This window comes from Typopeltis vanoorti, chromosome 18 (genome assembly GCF_054136105.1).
Source record: "Typopeltis vanoorti isolate ZY-2024b chromosome 18, IOZ_Tvanoo_1.0, whole genome shotgun sequence".
NCBI lineage: Eukaryota > Metazoa > Arthropoda > Arachnida > Uropygi > Thelyphonidae > Typopeltis > Typopeltis vanoorti.
In genome coordinates, this window is record NC_143566.1 from 57346045 (window position 1) to 57364363 (window position 18319).

General features: G+C 36.7%; 1 protein-coding gene across 4 annotated transcripts in view; it reads right to left on the minus strand.

The window, feature by feature from the left end:
- The window catches only part of Dph2 (Diphthamide biosynthesis 2), a 92028-nt gene extending 79890 nt beyond the window's left edge, over positions 1 to 12138 (minus strand). The window contains exon 1 of one of the 4 annotated variants that reach the window (XM_090408364.1): positions 11908 to 12138. The gene's annotated coding sequence lies outside the window, so the exon portion shown is untranslated. The other 3 variants (XM_090408367.1, XM_090408366.1, XM_090408365.1) reach the window with 3 other exon arrangements.
- Positions 12139 to 18319: the final 6181 nt, after the last annotated feature.

Genomic DNA, 18319 nt, shown 5'->3' on the forward strand with positions numbered 1-18319 from the left:
TATCCTTAAGAGATCTGTGATAAAAATGAAATAGTGCAAGCATTAAACCTCTGTTTATTTCATTCAATGTGATGTCTTCATTCCATTAAATCACAATGCAAACACAAATGTCATTAATGAAATGAAAAGAATCAAATAGTGTGTACCTGGGAAATGTGAGATGAGAGTTTGAAATAGCATCTGAAGATGATATTTTCAGATGAAAATATTGCTGAGAATGAATTTTGCATACTTGTGAAATGAATCTGGAAGACTTGAAAGTTTACCTTTTACTATATGCATTTACTATATTCATTTCTCTTTATCTGACTTTTCATGCTTGAGATGAAATTCAGAATGACATGGAATATACATGTAATGGATTCTTTAATAAGCCACATATAGTGGAGAATTTCAAACTCCTCTGCAGATTGTGGTCTTGGCAGTGTTTCCTCACATCACTACCTGATCCTCCAGGCATAGCAACAGCAGTGAAAATAAGATTATTTGCTAGCTAACCTGGAAGCTTTATCAAGCTTCTAGGTTAGCTAGCAAATTTATGATTAGTTTTGGGTCAATAATATAATACTATGCAGTGGCTGTTCTACAGAATAAACATCTTGAAGTTTTACTCCAAAAAAGAAACATTTTGTTTCTTGATGATGTCTGATATATAACTTGGAAAATAACACATATGCTGGAAGAAATAGGGAAAGAGTAAAGTAGATCTTTGCTCTAGAGTCCAAACACAGTTGATGGAGACTGAGCTTCCAATAAGAAAAGTGATGGTATTACACTGAGCAATGAAATTCACCTACCACCTAGTAGTGTTTAGTACCACAAGCCTTAGCCATAACTCTAAGGGATGTGAATGCTACATTTTATCTCCTGCATATGTTACATCACTCCTGGTTGCCTTTGGTGTGACGGTTTAATGCAAGTTGCCTAAAGACAATCAAGATCTCGATAATGTGGAAATGTAATTTGATTGAATATGGATGCTACATATTTAAATGTACCTGCAGCACAGCTATAAAACAACAAAATTACATGATAATGACAGTAATAAAGTTTAATAAAAATACAAATATTTCACACTGAAAATAATCCATACTGTTATTTTATGAAATATTTGTACTTTCATTACTGTTGTTATCATATGGCTGCTACATACTGACCAGAAAATGAAGTTCAGTATACTCCATATTGTGGTAGCCAGAACCAGTTCCACAGCACTTTTGAGTTTAATTATGTTACCTTAGTTATGCGAGATGTTTTCATTTCTCTTTTAACCCCATCTATCCTACAAATTCCACTTAATACATTTGTTCCTATCATAGCCTCTATCTTCCAGCTATCAACCAAATTTTGCAACCCATCAGTCTTAAATCTATCTGCAAACGGGAACATTCTACAGGCTGTGACCATCTTGCTCACCTGCTTCCAAATCCTCTCCACCACTGTCTATACCACATGAAGCTCAGCCAACTAAGTCGAGCATAACAGTTCAGAAACAGTTATAACACTTTCAAAGTATGTTCCCTATCCATCACTCCCAAATTCCTAGCCTCAATTCCTTTCGGTCAGTTTTTTAAGGTAATATGTAGCTTCTAATATCTTCAATTCAAAATGGCATAGTCACAATGTCAGTCCATTCAAATTCTCCTGTGTATAATCAGCAAATACCAGTCTGGTAAGCCAAATGAACAGCATATCAACTCAGCCAACTATTTATTATTATTATTGCAGCAACATCCACGGAGTCAGCAGACTCAATCTGGAGGCCTGCTTAACTAACAGCATCTCTATTCAATTGAACCTTGAACTCATTTAACTATCTACATCCACAAAGCATTCTGGCAATATGTTCACCATACCTTTACACAACTTCCAGGGATGGCCCTTCATTCTTACTTTCTCACCATCTGCTGTTATAATCTCTCACTAACTTAAACAGTTCTATCATATCACATCTTTTTATTCTACCCACCAAACTCTGCAATTTACATTCTTTCCTCAACCTCTCTGCATAAGCAACATTTCAGACTTCTGACATTACCTTAGTCATTCATCTTTGAATCCTCTCCAGTGTTCTCACATCACAATAAAAACAAGGCGACCAATAGTCCATGTGTGGTGTAGTCTAATCAACCATAATTATATAGTGCCACTACCTTCTTATCCCCACTTTTCAATGTACTGATCATAGCAGCAGCAGCAGCATGATGTTATCTTTGCAACATCTGCAATGCGCTTTTGAATTTTGTTTCCCTTTTAGCCCCCCCCCCTAGTTCCACCAATGCAGTGTACAACCTTCTATCTTTGCACTCCAAAGTACAGCACATCGCATTCATTAATATTAAAACTACAACCTCATTCATTTGTCTAAGCTAAAGGTCTATTCAAATCTTCCTCTCAGAAGGATTTGAATACTTCTTTTCTCCTTTTTTTTTATATTCAGCACACAAAAAAAAAAGTCAGACAAAAATCAATCTATGTCCCAATGTCAGCAGCAAAATTATCCACACCAGACACAACCAATGAGAAGTTTAAAGAATTGGTATACTTACTCTTGACATTTCCAGAATATTTGAATAGATTCGAGCATAGAGGCCTAGTTACCAACTTATTGAAAGTTGTTTTTTTTTTATCTTGATTCTACCATACATTAAAGATGCCAAGAAATTATATACTTCGTTTTAATCCTTTATCCAAAGAAGAAAACAATGTTTCGCACATGATATATATTCGTCTGAACTACTTGTATATAGAGGCTAATTACTTCACATCACTTGCCTTCGTATGTATCCCATAACGCAAAGCACACATCCTTTTGGACGTGTAAAATGCTATGCATAATGGGAAGGGCTACCACCCAGACCAGTTTCAACTTTTGAGGTTTCATCAGTGGGATCCAGACCCAGGGGAGATAATAAGGTTGAAGTAATACAGAAGTCATATATATCTCATATACAAGTAGCCAAAAGGTGCTAGATTATTAATAAAAATCTCTGCATGAGAGAAAGATGTTGAAAGTTTTTACCATGGTTTTACTATACGTTAAAGATGCCAAGAAAGTGTGGGAGTACAAGTGGAGGTAGTAAATACATTACTAAGTGCTAAATACTTTATTAAATACATACTAAGTGCTTGTATAAAAAACTGATTACAAATCTTGGTCTTCAAACTTGTATGCAAGCTTAAATGATGGCTTGAACTCCTTATACAGGTTTTGTGGAAATAACACACTTCACTAAGGAATGAAATTAAATATTAGTTTAATGCTTCCAGTATTCTGTTTGCATGTGTGCATGTGACAGTCCTATGTCATATACCCCTGAAAGATGCACACAGAGGCAACACAATGGAAGTGAAATTAGTCAGACTTAGGCTGAAAGTCCTAGGAAGGGTGGAATCCTTAGAATTACTGTTTCTCATATTTTAGGAAGTGTCACATATTTAAATATATATTTAGATAGTGATATTTTAAAGAGCAGATTCAGACACTAGAAAAAAAGTGTTTAATTTGCTGCCATGCTACCATGAAGGATTTTTCCCCCCCATTTGATTCTGTGAATAGTGTCCACGATATGTTTTGCTAGATCTGACTGCCCGCAGTGGTGATAAATTCAATTCATTCAATGTGACAAATGCTGCTGGCTTTTTTCTTTTACTCTGTAATAAGCAAACCTGAAGATAAGTAACTCAGACTACTGGAAATGAGAAAAGAAAAGTTCACAGATTCACTGATTAAATGCTAAGGTGAATAAAGAGGTGGTTGGGATATATGAGAAGCAGGGAAATGCCACAAAAAAGGCAGCATGCATAATATGCTATAGAAATTTTTTCTAGGCAAGTCTAAGAAGTTCTGCATACCTACAGCTGTATCATTCATTTTTTTTTTTTTTTAATATCAGTCCTACACATGAGAGGTGACATAGTCTACACATTAGTGCATGTGTAGCAATGTAGGTGACGATTCAAAAAGAAAGAACCTACTTATATTTCTTGAAAATCTGTAACTAGAACACTTCACGAGGAAAGCTGTTGCAGAGAATGGAGCCAGCTGGAATAAAAGAGGAAGAGAAGAAGTAGGTTCGGTTAATGTGGACTATAAAAGGATGTTGAGGAGCTTAGGTTTCCATTATAGCAGGCCCAATGGAAAGAAGAAGAATGATGATAGAATGCCAGTTTAGTGGAACGGTGTTAATGGACATATCTGTAGAAAAGTTACTGTGATATAGTCAAGTCAGTCAGTGAGAAAGGGAGAGATCATCTCTCAGCCAATCAGCCTCCTCTGGATGGTATCAAGAATTTTAGACATTTTTGGTGAGCCAACTCAAAATGTGAACAGTATTCTAAGGTTGGATGAATTTAGGATCTATCTCAGCAGTTTTTTCAAGGCTGGTCATCATCATCATCATCATACGTAATCAAGGATTTAGGCCTAGTATGGCCTGTTCCGGCCTTAGAAGTCATCGTTGAATCGTTTAAGAGGACGTCCTGATTTTCTTTTTCCTAATGGCTTGTACTTTAAGGCTTGTTTTGGTAGTTTCAAGGCTGGTGAAGCTATTAATGCAATGTGCTTATAGCAAGAAATGGTAGAAGTAAATGTCAGTCCAAGAAGAGAAATACAATCCTGTTTGATGATAATTTGAATATTATCAAAAGTAAAAGATGAAGAGATCATTTTTTGTGAGAAAGCAGGCAAGGCTGTATTTATTAGGCAGCTATGAATATAACTAGGTTATTCATATCCCACTAAAGAATATTATGGAGATCAAAGTTAAAGATACTGGTCATGGAAGAACTTTAGTTGGGATGTTTATGCATGTGTACCTCATAGTTTGCCAAATGTTCAGGAGGAATGAAATATATTGTCTTCAACACGATTATGGATAACATTGCTAATCAGTGAAAGAAAATCATTAATGCACAGGAGAAAGAGTGGATGAAAAAATAGGGACATAAGGTACTCCAGCAGCAGCAGCGCCACAACATGCAATGACTGACAGAGAGAAAAGAGATTGCTCCATTATAGAGAGAGAGAGAGTAAAAGATAGGCTGAAGGATAAACAATTACTGAGCAGGCCTCAATGCTAGACATAAGTAAATGCTTTGGAAATGTCTAGAGCAAGACTCTCCAACTCTTTCTGTGGCATACATGTTAGAGGTGGAATATAGGCAAAGAATCCATAGTAAGGGTAATGATTTGATGTATTTTGTGGGGGGGGGAACCTAGGTTGTGAAGAAGCTGACTATTAATGACTTTCTCCATTATTTTAGAGTGATGCAAGGTAAACTTCTATCTCGCTTTTCTTTTTTGAATGGAATGAATATAAGGCTGATTCCACATATTGGAATAGATGTCAGCTGTGTATAAAGGGATGTAGAGAGAACACACAAAATGTTGGTTCTAAAGCACAGTTGGGAGAGATACCATCAGAAAGAAGAATTTTTTTGTGTCTAGGTTATTTAAGATTCTTCTGATGTCATTTTGTTGAAAGACCACAGAAAGCATGTACTACACTGTTTCTATGACAGGTAGTGATCTCTCTTGGTCAAGTCACGAGTTGAAAGAAAAAAATGATGCTAGGTCTGCTTTATTTTTAGGTAGTGTAACAGTGGTGTCATCATAGGGAGAGAGAGTGTGGGGAAGATATGGATGAAGTAGAGATGAGCAGAAATTGCACCCAATGGCATTTGCAAGAGACCAGAAGACACAACTGATGTTTGGAAGGAAGCAAACTTTTCTGCTGTTTTTATGAAGTCATATTTTAATTTGATAACTGTTTTGTAGGCTGAGTAGCTAGTGATCTTGTCACAATCATCTGCAGGCTGACTTTTTGTTTTCTTGAACTATCTTAGTACATCTATTGTTAAACCATGGCTTTTATTTTGTAAAGTAAGCAAAATTTGGAATGAAGCAAATAAAAGCCTCATGCTAATGAGAATAATTTCTGCAACTTGCTCAGAGCAGGTAGGTGTTTGGACCAGGAAAGCAGAAGCAGTAGCCTCTATGGAAAGGAAGGAAGATGTTGGTCATCCTACTTGGCAACCCTGCAGCACCAAAGCACACGAGATAGGAAATTATTAAAGGGAGGGGGTCATTCTATGGAGTGGAAACTTGCACAAGATTGAGCTAAGTTATTACCAAGAGGGGAAGTGATCTCTACAGCATACAAGTGGGAAGAGATTTGATTAAGAAAAAAAGCAAGAGTACTGGGAGAGTGGAAAGAGCATCTGATGTTTGGGTTGGTAGATGGATGATTTGCATTAAATTGTTGTTTATAGCAAATATTTTCACATCTCTCTCTCCCCAGCTTGGTTAGTGGAAATGGAAACAGGAGATAGTTACAATAAACATTGAGATTACCTAGAAAGATGATTTTGCTGTTTGGGTAACCAGACTGCAGAATGTCAAGATTCAGGGATAAAAAGTTGATGAGATATGAAGTCCAGAAATATTTTCAGAACATGGAGAGTGGCAAATACAGCAGCTAACCATCATCGAATAGGGCAAGGAAACCTTATGCAACAGTCAAAAACAGAGGATTCTGAATTTGGCATTCTCTGGCATGTAATATCAGATCCTACAAGAGTAACATCTCCTGTGGCAAAAGGACCTGCAGAGAATGTAATGCAGATAGTTGAAGTGGACTGTGGTTGCTTTAGCTGCAAGTTGGGGTTTGAACAAAAACAGGATCAGGTTTAATGTAACCAAGTATGATAATAGTGAGTTGAGTCTAGTTTTGATGGGCAGTTGGAATGGTTTTAAATGAGATGGGTTGTATTTGAAAGAATGTGCATTTGTGTGGGGGCAGAGAGAAAGAATGGGACAACTTTGTCATGTTATGCTACCCATAAAATATGCCTTACGTATCCTTTTTACATTTAAGTTAGACTTTAAGAGTGTTCCCCCCCCCATTACAGTGACACTATGATTGTTGTACATTTCATGGTTTTTAATTACAATTTCAAAATGGAAGATTCATTTTGTAAATTGAATAGAGGGCAGGGGGGGGGCATGCAGTGAGAGGAGCTGGACTTTGAATCCCATCATCCATAGGTCCACTCACCTTCCCTGACAGTATCCCACACCACTACACTTTGCTACCAGGCACAATCTAACAAAGTATGTGACAGGAGGATTATGCACCAGCTGATCACGAAATTACCTGATACATTAATATCAGGTTTAAGTCCATGTACCATCTGGCAGCTGCCTGCTTAACCATTTTACTGCTGTACCCTTGAATGGAGGACGTTTTGGATGTCCAACATGGACATCCCCTTAAAGGTTTTCACTCATACTGCATAAAAAAAATAGAGGGTATATACTGGATAAGAAATCATTGTTCACTGTATGTGCATTTGTGTGGGAGGAGAGAGAAAGAATGAGAGAACTTTGTCATGTTATGCTACCCATAAAATATGCCTTATGTATCCTTTTGTTCACCTCACATCTAACATTTAAATCTCCATAAGACTACTCAGTTATTTTCCTTTTTCATGATTATGTTATCTCATTCTTTCTCCCCCCCCCCCCCCAACACACACACAAATGCACATAAACTGACAGTGATTTCTTATCCAGTATGTACCCTCTACCTTTTTCATGCAGTATGAGTGAAAACCTTTAAGGGTATGTCAAACATACCTGGACATCCAAAATGTCCCCCATTCAAGGGTACAGTGGTAAAATCTTAACTGCCTTCAGTTAAGTCTTGTTATGACACCCAAAATAAATGGTAGAGTTAATGGTGATTACAGGCATAACTGACTGGAAAGGTGGAAAAAAATGGATGTTTAAACGATTTAAGAATGCTGTTATGGAAGGTGAAGAATAACAGTTTAAATGGGAAAATGGTTAGTGTAACCATGTATGATAATAGTGAGTTGAGTCTAGATGCGCAATGCAAAGTTGTGAAATCAGTGATTTTGATGGGCAGCTGGAATGATTTTAAATGAGATGGGTTGTATTTGAAAGAATTTGGTGGACATCTGAAATAACTGCTGTTAGATGTGAGAATGAAATTATACTTTTAATCCTTTGTGAATATGCAACCATGGTGGGAAAACTTTGTCCTACCATTGCTCAGTTCAATATTATAGCCCACTGTATGCTACGCTGCTATCAATCAGTAAGTTCAATGGTTGACACAAATTTGGCAAGCTGGTGATGTAAGTGACAATGTACAGTGCAACAAAATTTGTGTGTGTATATATATATACATATAAAAACATATATACAGTGCGTTTTCTTTTTTTTCTATAAAGCAGTGGTTCTCAAACTGGGTGCTACAAGTATGCCACAAGGGTGCCTTGAAATTTTGAATCGTTTATTTGAAAAAAGCAAAATATTCAATTGCCACAAATAACTAAATCAAAAAAATTATATATTTTGATTTTAATGGATGAAGCGTATATAAAAATTATCATTTTTTGTATCACCCTTATATTATATCCTGGGATTTCATTAGATCACCGCATGTCGTAGTAACTAGATATGTGACAGCACATAAATACTGGGGAGAATGAACTAATGAATGGTTAGTTGTCCTGCTGTCTGTTTTAGTATTTCTCTGTTCAGTGTGACAAATATTTTAACATCTACAGATAAAATTAAAGCTTTTAAATATAAAATAAAAATGTGGAAGATAAAATTAAGCGCCAACAATGTAGAAATGTTCCTTAAGGTTGCCTCCAGAAAATGTAAGAACACTGATCTGCAAAAGCTTATTTACAGTCATTTAACATCATTAGAATAAAAAATTGACCATTATTTTCCAGACATTTCAGTCAATTTATACGATTGGATTCGAAATCCATTTGTAGAGTCAACATCAGCAATGAGTGAGTTAAGTCTTATAGAAGCCGAAGAATTAATCGATATAAGTAACGATCGTATGTTGAGATTGAAGCATTCAGAAATGTGTCTGAATTCATTATGGATAACAACTATGAAGGAGTACCCCAATATAGGATTCAAAGCACTTAACATCTTATTGCAATTTTCTACATCTTATTTGTGTGAACTGTGTTTTTCTGCACCCGTAAATATTAAAACAAAGAAGAGAGAAAGAACTAAAGGCCCTTGAAAATGAGATGAGAATATGTCTCTCAAAAGCAAGGCCTAATATCAAAGAAATATGCAAACAACACCAGGCACATATTTCACATTAAGTTCATATTTTATTATCTGAACCTTTATAATAGCTTTTGTTTTGTATGTTTTTGGGTTGTTTGAAAATAAACCAATTTAGTTTAAATAAAATCTGTTTTCTTTTAAACACGCTTTCCTTCATATCTTTAGTATCTGTAATATCAATTTATTTATGGGTTATATATGCGAGTCTTTCAGAATCAATTAATCGGCACTTTACTCTCTATAAAAAGCAAATAATACTAGAGGTGCCGTGAAATTCATTTATTGATTTTAGTGTGCCGCCAGACAAAAAAGTTTGAGAACCACTGCTATAAAGCAATAGGTGCTGATACTCCTCATAGCAGAAAAAAAAAAATGAAAAGGATATGAAAAGAAAACTAAGAAATTATTTACTGATATTTTCACTCCATAGTGTGATAACAGTCTTGAAATAAGAAAAGCAAATTAAGTTTCTAATAGTTTATTAAGCATAGATTTATTGTACAAATACATAAAAAATAACTAAAATTTACATGATAATTTTTGATAAAAATTTTATGTAGGAAAGAACTTAATAATAGTCATAATGAAAAATGCAAATTTCAATAAATAAGCTTATTTGAATACCTGGTAAACATTGCACACGTTTCGGTTAATGAAGTGCCAGTACGTACACCATACCCCCCCCCCCCCCAAAAAAATAGGTGTATGCGTGTTTTTTATTATTTTTTTAAGGGGAATAAATGAGATAACTTTTGACAAAGACTAAAATGGAAGATTAAAAAAAAAAGAAAGGCATTCATCCAGCAAAAGAAAGCGATGACTGTCATAATGTGGAATGCATCCTATGACAATCAACTGAAGATCTGTGGCTCCAAAAACTAGCTCATATACAGGGTGTTCGGGATAAATTTGACAGTTTCGTAAGGAAAAAGAAAATCTTCTTTGTATCTATTAAATTTAATGAATTGACAAAAAAACATTACAGGCAGAGTTAATTACAATACTATCAACAAGATTTACTCAAAATAACCACCATTAGCATCGATCACAGCTTCAATTCTGCTTCGGAACCTCGAACAAGCTGATGCTACAGTCTCCCTGGGAAGGGCCGCAAAAACTGTTTTAATTTTATCCATTAACTGGGCTTTTGTATTACTGGAAGTGCGATTGGTGTCTTTTTCAACTGCGCCCCATACAAAATAATCCATGGGGTTAAGGTCTGGGGAGTTTGGAGGCCAAACATTTGGACTGGTGAAGTCGTAGAAATTTTCAGACAACCATTTTTGACTTTTCCCAGAGGTGTGGCAAGGGGCCGAATCCTGCTGCCATACATACGGCCTACCATTGGCTACCCTTGTTATCCAGGGCTTGACTACAGTTAGCAAATCCACGAACAAAGCCCGAATTCCAATGCCAGGGTTCTTCAACACCTGTTCCTGCAGATTTGCGAGGAATTCTGCTGTACGAACGCAATCAGATCGTCTGCTAGGGATCTTTCTTCTTGCTACATCCTCGTAGTCACCATTGCAAGTCTCTAGTTCATGCCTGATTGTTTTTACTGTATTCAGGGAGCATTGGGCAGCAGTCGTAATATCCTTATTTTGATGGCGGGCACGAATCATCATGATACAAGTTATTCTCTTCCATGATTCAGGTGGGTTCCAGCTATCCATCCTTTCTGACTTCTTGTATATGAATGAAGAAGGGTCCAAACTTTTAAATGAAGAGAAGTGTGTGTTAATACATGTAACTTACGGAAAAATATAATTAATTATAAATATGTCAAATTTATCCCGAACACCCTGTATATAATGACACACTATCCATAATGGCTAGTGTGTCAATATAGGGGTCTCTTCTCATGATATCTTCTAACCCGATGGAGACACCCATATAGTTTGTTAGTTATTTGCATGTAACATCATTTTAATGCTGTATGGTCACTTCTATATTTCAATGGGTTTTAGGAGTGATGACTTCTGCTAGAAGAAGCAGTAGGATCGCAGATGCTCTTACCATAAAGAGTTAGCAGTACAATCACAAATATACATAGCCGAGGCTGGATTTGAAACCGCAGCCTCTTGGCTGGAAAGCGGATACACTAACCACTCAGCCAACCAGGCCAGAACTTGTATTATAATAAGAATAATATATCATTATACAGCTAAAACAACCATATATCACATATAGGAAGGAAAATAAAGAAAACATTTTTTTTATGCATCTACATAATGCCTTATGATTTTATTTGCAAGTGAACCACTTCATTAAAATATTTAAGATTTTACGAATATTTACATTTAGACTTCGCTTCGTATAACAAAAAAATATCGTGATTAGTCACATTAGCGATCAACGGCAAAGTGGTACTTACAAAAATTTTGGAAAATATTCTTCCCTTACAACAATAAATTAAGTATTATTGTAGAATATGGTATTTTTGCAAACCAGATCATTCCCCTGGAAATCTCATGTTTCATAAATGGCAATTCCTTGCCTTCCTAATATTCTAGAACAGGCAAAAATTCCAAAGGACTGATCTATTCTTCCCTAATACCATGAATTATAAAGAATATGTTCACTTTTTTGGGCCTAGGACAAAAAAGAAAAGAAAAGATGCGCTAGTTCGTAAAGAATCATTTCGAAATGTTGCTCTTACTTTCACAAACATTTAGTCACTCATGATTCAACAAGAAATTACAGACATCACTCATACAAAAACACCGCAGGTTTGACTTCTAAAACCTGTCAGATATATATCAAAATTAAATAATTACCAAGTCAATAACAAACCACGTTACTACCTAGTCACGTTGAAAACGCACTAGTTGTTTACATTTGGATGTGCTAGCAAGCGACCTCTCTGAAACGAATCTATACCTATTTCATTTTAGACAGGTTGTATCAAATCAGATATTTCATTTGATGCAACAGATTTACTTGGCTATATGACATAATTTGAAGAAATTTAAATTATTTGAACGCACAACTAGTTTTGGCTGCTTAGAAGGCTTATTCAGGTGCATAACATGAATAGAAAAATACGAAAAAGAAAAGAAAAAATATAAATTAAGTTGCAAACGGATTGCTGACATTTGAACGTGTTCTGGAAGAACAGTATTTGTAAGCACGTTCACGTGGGTATGATCTCATGAACGCCAAAGCTGGATAGCTGAAGAGGTACAATGAGATAGATTATAGCTAGAGTTAGTATTAAGAATTAAAATGGACCGAAATGAGGAAAATTTCTGTGGATTCCACAATTCTATTCTCAAGCTCATTGCAAAAATCAGAAAACATTTAAAAATGTTTTCTGATTTTTACTAGATCACTGAACGAGTGATAGAATCTTCATCGTTAGGGTGAGCAGAAGTAAGAACATGATTAAATAGTGATTCTAGTTCTGGCATTATGCAATGTCTCTCACATCCAGGGGCGCGCCTGTGTGCAAAACTTTAGTTGGCGCCCCTATCCCCCCCCCCTCCAATAAAAATATCACTTTAAAAAACCGTTTTTTTGAAGTATTTCCTCCTCTTTGGCGCCTGTGTGCGTCGCACACATTGCACATATGGCCGGCTCGTCCATGCTCACATCCTCTTTCATTCACAGCTCAATAGAATTTTCCGTCTGACCAAAATCGGGCACACTGTAGTTACACCATAATACGATAAACTACTGTATACTATAGGCCATTGGCGCACTCAGGGCCAAGGGGGCCCTGACCCCCTTGGCCCCTTTTCTTTTTTTCCCCTTTTTCCAAAAGAAAAAGGAAAAATAACACTAGAAAATTTTCAAAAAATCTTTTCCTAATTAAAATTCTTTTTTTTTTTTTAATTTATGTTATGTCGTGCCTTCTATTTCTATGCTACTTATGAATTAGTGGTCACATAAGTTGTGAATACCCTATAGCTCTCGGGAATCCTGACCGCTGTAAACGCAAAGCGAACGAGGTAGTGCTCTGGTTGTCGTTTGGCCGAGTCAAACCAGAGGAGATCACGGGTATCATGCATTCGCGATCACTGCAAATGTCAGTCATAGCTCACATGCAATGCGTAGTGTGTACTCAACTCCCCCCCCCCCCCCAAGATTAAATCCTGAGGGCCATTGCTATTGGCTGTCATATTTCGGTTTAGCTGTACCAAGTAAAGAACGGAGTTTGATCAGAGGAGTAGAAGAATTGCATATTTAAAATTTCTTGAGAATTTTAGCTAACCTTATTGAAACTGAGCTATATACGGTAGAGATATATACAGGGTGTTCGGGATAAATTTGACATATTTATAATTAATTATATTTTTCCGTAAGTTACATGTATTAACACACATTTCTCTTCATTTAAAAGTTTAGACCCTTCTTCATTCATATACAAGAAGTCAGAAAGGATGGATAGCTGGAACCCACCTGAATCATGGAAGAGAATAACTTGTATCATGATGATTCGTGCCCGCCATCAAAATAAGGATATTACGACTGCTGCCCAATGCTCCCTGAATACAGTAAAAACAATCAGGCATGAACTAGAGACTTGCAATGGTGACTACGAGGATGTAGCAAGAAGAAAGATCCCTAGCAGACGATCTGATTGCGTTCGTACAGCAGAATTCCTCGCAAATCTGCAGGAACAGGTGTTGAAGAACCCTGGCATTGGAATTCGGGCTTTGTTCGTGGAGTTGCTAACTGTAGTCAAGCCCTGGATAACAAGGGTAGCCAATGGTAGGCCGTATGTATGGCAGCAGGATTCGGCCCCTTGCCACACCTCTGGGAAAAGTCAAAAATGGTTGTCTGAAAATTTCTACGACTTCACCAGTCCAAATGTTTGGCCTCCAAACTCCCCAGACCTTAACCCCATGGATTATTTTGTATGGGGCGCAGTTGAAAAAGACACCAATCGCACTTCCAGTAATACAAAAGCCCAGTTAATGGATAAAATTAAAACAGTTTTTGCGGCCCTTCCCAGGGAGACTGTAGCATCAGCTTGTTCGAGGTTCCGAAGCAGAATTGAAGCTGTGATCGATGCTAATGGTGGTTATTTTGAGTAAATCTTGTTGATAGTATTGTAATTAACTCTGCCTGTAATGTTTTTTTGTCAATTCATTAAATTTAATAGATACAAAGAAGATTTTCTTTTTCCTTACGAAACTGTCAAATTTATCCCGAACACCCTGTAGAGGAGGATCAAGCGGGTGTCGGACTTGGCGACCGCCAGGGACCACGAGTTATGTGAAATATTTAAAAGAGATCTATAAAAACGATATAGATATTATGCGTTTTGATGATGAATTGAAACTTTTTATTATTTTTAAAAAGAAGATGGACAAATTCAATACTGCCACATAAGTATACCAGACTGCAAGAGGAATGTCAACTTTTCCAAATGTAGAAATTTTAGGGCCCCATAAATTTTACTGCCAGAGGCCCCAACTAGCTTAATTCGCTCCTGGAGATATAAAACCTTTTACATCATTACTATCTTATATAGGGTGAGCAGGTAGATTAAATAGCAGCTCATTAATAGTCTTCTCAGTTCACCACCTTTAGTTCATCACCATCAAAGAACTAAAGTTCTTTGGTGGTGGCGAACTAAAAAGATAGAATGATAAAATGAGTGATAGAATCTTCATCGTAGGGTGAGCAGAAGTGGTGGTGATCTCTTCTTTATCGAGGAGGGAACGAACATGTTTACCTAATGTAGATATGATGCTAAGCGTTTGAGTTGGCAGACGATGAGATTACAAGTAAAGGTATCCATTGGTATGTGTCGATTTTCTGTAAATAGAGATCTCCAGTTTTTCTGATACACGAGTAAGTTTCACATCCCGGAACGAGAGAGAACCGTTACCTTCCAATTACAAAGTAAATTGTATTTTTGGGTGTTGATTGTTGAAATGGTTCAGGAACTCCTTCAAGGAATCTTGTGCATGTCTATCAATCAAGAAATAATCAATATACCTTTTCCATAATCTTGGCATTAATAGGAAGGAATTGATTGCATTTTCCTCAAAGGTTTCTAAATATAAATTTGTTAATAGAAGAGTTAATGGATTGCCCATGCCAAATCGAAATTCTATTTTTAATATACTACATACACTATAGCATTTTTAAAAAGGAAGTAACCAGAATTTACACGATTCAAGAATGACATTACTTTTTTTCGAGAATTTTATTATTATTATTTGACACCTCCAGGGAGTACAAGGACTCATCAAGGGAGAGCACCTGCTCTATAACTCTGTCTCCGGCATTCAATCACCAACTAACCACAACTACACCAATGCCATCTCTCACGGACCACCACTGGTATTTCCACTGACAATCACAAACATCCATGCCCATGGGATTCGAACCCGCAGCCTTTTGTCTGGAGAGCGGATACGCTATCCACTTGACCAACCAAACCAGCATTTATCCTTTAAAAGAATTAAAATATTTTCTGTAGGAAAATCAGTGAAGAGGGAAATAACATCGAAAGAGGCTAATTAAATTAAGGGGATATTAGATCCCGCATCGTTTTAAAACCGAATAAGAAACTCAAAGATTGGAATTAGAGAGTTTCATGCCAAATATAGTATAGAAAAACTATAAAATTATCGGCGAATGCTAGCGTGAGCTAAATGCAAGTAGTCCTACAACGTCGTACAAACACGGGCAACTCGTTGCAAAGGTGGAGAAAGTTCTGATCGCTATCTTGGTATTTTCCATAATGTAAAAACACATTTCCTAGGAAATGTATGCTGTTATTACATTATGGCAGGAGGTCACTACCCAGACCGGTTTCAGCCTTTATTGAGGCTTCATCAGTGAGTAACTAGACAAATTAATACCAAAGGGTATAGCGAAAATAACTTATATACTCTGCTATGAGTTGTCGAAAAGGTGCACCCATTAAGTTACTTAAATATAAAGAGCCAACAGGCTTCATTTCGGTGATATAAACATTAATTAAATTAAGGGGATATTAGATCCCACATCAATTAAATATAAAGAGCCCGTTGGCTCTTTATATTTAAGTAATCGAAAGAGGCTATAATTTCATCTTTTTGAAGATGCACGTCTTTGAAGATGCTTTCTACAATGGGTCTTAGTGGAGTGTTTTTCTTATGTATTTTAGGCAAATCATATAATCGATGGAAGAGACGATTTAGGAAACGAATATATAATCTTAAATTTCCAGGAAATTCTGTAGTGGCTCTCAAGAGATTATTAGTACGATTATGAACTTCAGGAGTTGGATATCTTTCAAGAATTGAATAAGTATCTGCTTGAAGTAACTGCAATTTTTTGCTTTTGTATTCTTCAATTGTCCGTGTGGTTAGCCGCTTCACAACCATATGCCTGGGAAAGGAGTGTCCTGTGTTCGATTCCTGTTGCTGACACGAGGAGCTAAGGATCTTTCTAAGACATAGCCAAGTTAGTCAGTTTTGCGCATGGACCACAGGGTTTTTCTCCCCAGTTTATCTGGGGTTTTTCCTCCTTCAAGCAAGCATACTGGCCCTGTGAACACACTTATACAGACATAGGATACCTCTAGGAATAAGGAGTAACCAACCTATTCCGTAGGATTCAGTTCAGAATACCTACATGGTAAAAAGTGTAGGTCTATGCACGAGCATAAATCAGGAATTCTTCAATATCTAAGATGAGAGTCGTGTTATCTTTGTCTGAAGGGAGAAGTATAATATCATTATATATCTGTAGATTTTCTACAGCTTGACGTTCTATTAGTAGCATTATCTATTAGGGATTTGAATTTTTGACTGTAAAGATGGATTCCAAAAAAAAAAAAAAAATCACCTAATGCCTTTTATTCCCTTATAGGGAGCAGACGAGGTCTTTATAACATATCTAGTATAACATATCAATTTTTGGAGACTGAGCGAGCAGTTCAGTCTCCGCCAGTAGCCAATCAGAGATAGCTGGCTCATGTCTATCACTAATTATAGGCGGCCACTGATGAAGAGACTGGTAAGCAAGTGCTGCCATCTCTAGGTACCTAACCCTAACAGGATATGTTACTGCCTGAAATAATGTGGGTACTAGTCGATTTTCTTGAGTTTACGGGACGAAAAACCCCAGTTTCCAGAAGAAAAAACCCGCTTGCCCGTGCCAGAGATCAACTAATTCGGGAACCGGTCTAAGATAGGCTTAGAAAAAGTTCCTCCAGTCAGCGACTTGACTTGAAACTAAGTTCTCACTTCGAGCGATCAAGAGCAGAGGATGCAAGTGTCACTTCCACTGAGCTACATAGTATTCCATGTGATTAAATTAGCTTCTTAAGGTGAAAGAAATTATTATTAGTAGTAGTATTATTATTATAAAAATTTAGTTTAATCCTTTATCCAAGTGTGAGCAAACAAAGTTTGCACATGAACGTATCTTCAGGACTGGGGTAAGGTAGTACAACATCGGGAAACTCATTGCAAAGGTGGAGCAAGTTTACATCACTCCTATCTCAGTATCTCCCATAATGCAAAAACACACTAAATTTATTATAGTCTAACCAAGTGAAAAATAAACTTTCAACATCTTTCTCTAAATCCAGAGTAATTCGTATAGAGATGATCTTGCTATTGATTCTGACTGGTATATCCACATCTGGGCCTGGCTCCCACTGAAGAGACCTCAATAAAGGTCGAAACTAGTCTGGATAGTGGCCCTTCCCTTAATGCATAACATTATACATATCTGCAAGGAGATGTGTTTTGCATTATGGGAGATACTGAGATAGGAGTGATGTAAGCTTGCTCCACCTTTGCAACAAGTTGCCCAGTGTTGTACTACCTTACCCCAGTCCCGAAGATACTTTCAGGTGCAAACTTTGTTTGCTCACACTTGGACAAAGGATTAAACTAAATTTATTATAGTCTAACCAAGTGAAAAATAAACTTTCAATAGTATTATTATTATTATAGGGGTATCTCAATGAAGTCAGAAAGCTCGTTGCAGAAAATCCATCATTTACGGAATACTTATACCTTTCCTTAAGCTCATTCACTGATGACGCATCAACAACCACCTCTGGCAACCCATTCCACCCATTTACCACTCTCCAAGCAAAAGATCTAGTGTCATAACACCCTTGCAAACCACACACTTACACAGCTTCCACTGGTGACCCCATGTTTTCTCCTTCTTGCCATGTACTGAAAAACGAATTGAATGTCAATCCCATACCTATAAACCGCCTTTAAT